Consider the following 1843-nt stretch of genomic DNA (forward strand, 5'->3'; position numbering starts at 1 on the left):
GAGTGGAGGTGGTCTCGAGTTTTCATCGGATGACGAAAGAGGTGAGTTCGTAATAGCTAGTATTCGGGGGTTTCGCGAAAGCGCGTCAGCGTTGTGATTTGCAGATCCAGGTTTATAAATAATCTCATAGTTATACTCCTCTAATTTTAAACGCCATCTCATAAGCCTTGATGTAGGATCTTTAACTTTGCAGAGCCACGTAAGTGGTTGATGATCCGTGATGAGGAAAAATTTATGTCCATATAGGTACGGTCGAAAATGATGCGTGCAGTAAATGATGGCTAACAGTTCCTTCTCTATGGTTGAGTAGTTCGTTTCAGCGGAATTTAGTACGCGAGATACGTAGGCTATAGGTAAGTCTTGTCCGACTGTTCCTTGGCTAAGAACTCCGCCAATGGCTGTGTTTGACGCGTCGGTAGTGAGTAGAAACGGCTGTGAAAAGTCGGGGTACTGAAGAATGGGTTCTTGACAGAGCTCTTGTTTTAAGCGTTCAAAAGCCTCTTGCTGTTCAGGTTTCCATTTAAAAGGAGCATTCTTCTTGAGAAGGCTAGTTAGTGGTTTTGCTACTCCCGAGAAGTTGGGTATGAAACGGCGATAGTAGCCGGCCAGGCCTAAAAACTGTTTGATATTCCTTGCGTTTTTGGGGACAGGAAAATTCCTAACTGCTACTGTTTTTTCCGGATTTGGGCGTACTCCTTCGCTTCCAATTACGTGGCCCAAGTAAGCAACTTCTCGTTGCAAAAACTCACACTTATCGGGTTGTAATAGCAAGTTAGCATTGCGCAGTCGATCCATCAACTTTCGAATTTTCACGTCATGTTCATGTAATGAACTGGCATATACAACTATATCGTCCATATAGACAAAAAGTTCTGCTCCTTGCAACCCGGAGAGGAGTTGGTCCATCAGGCGTTGGAAAGTCGCGGGTGCGTTCCTTAGGCCAAATGGCATTCGAGTAAACTCATAATGCCCATGAGGCGTGGAGAATGCTGTTTTGTGAGCATGTGAGGGATCCATGGGGATCTGATGAAATCCACTGGCGAGGTCGAGTACGGAAAAATATTTGGCTGCTCCTAACTGGTCTAGGATATCGGTGATGTTAGGAAGGGGGTAAGCGTCCCCGATCGTTTTCTCATTAAGGTTTCGATAGTCGATGACCATCCTCCATCTTTTGTTGCCTTGAGAATCAGGCTTTTTAGGAACTACCCACACAGGTGAGTTATACGGAGAAATTGAAGATTTGATGATATCGTTGGATAGTAGTTGTGAAACTTGTTTATTGATTTCTGCCCTATGTATGGGTGGAAAACGATACTGTTTGGTATTTATTGGTAAGTTATCGGTAGTGATAATCTTGTGAGAAGTTGCGGTAGTTTGACCCAAGAAATCTTCGGGGAGATGAAATCGATTCTGGTGGCGTTTCACGAGGGAGAGAACATTTTGTTTCTCTTCAGAGTTGAGGTGATCTAAACGAAGGAGTTTGACGACTTTACTTGCCCGTGATTCTGACTCAGTGAAGGAATGAAAGGTATGATTTGGTTCATTCCTTGGATTCAGCGATTCTGAGTTATTCGAGAACAAGGAAATAGGAGTTTCAGGAATAACGAGATTGTAGCAATTGCCTAAGGATTTTTTCTGTTCTAAAACAGATGGAGGCAACGTTAATGATACAGAGGATGAGTCAGTGATTGGAATAGGATAATATATTGGATTTGAGCCTTCGCTTTCGATCTCTTCAAAAGGGCCATCACTAAGGTAGTTAATTTGGGAAACCGTCAACTCGGAGTTCAGGGAGTGGATAGAGGAGATTTGGTTATCGAGGTGAATGATCTCCCTATGATTG

The sequence above is a fragment of the Cyphomyrmex costatus genome, unplaced genomic scaffold, assembly GCF_001594065.2.
Source record: "Cyphomyrmex costatus isolate MS0001 unplaced genomic scaffold, Ccosl1.0 scaffold964, whole genome shotgun sequence".
Lineage (NCBI taxonomy): Eukaryota > Metazoa > Arthropoda > Insecta > Hymenoptera > Formicidae > Cyphomyrmex > Cyphomyrmex costatus.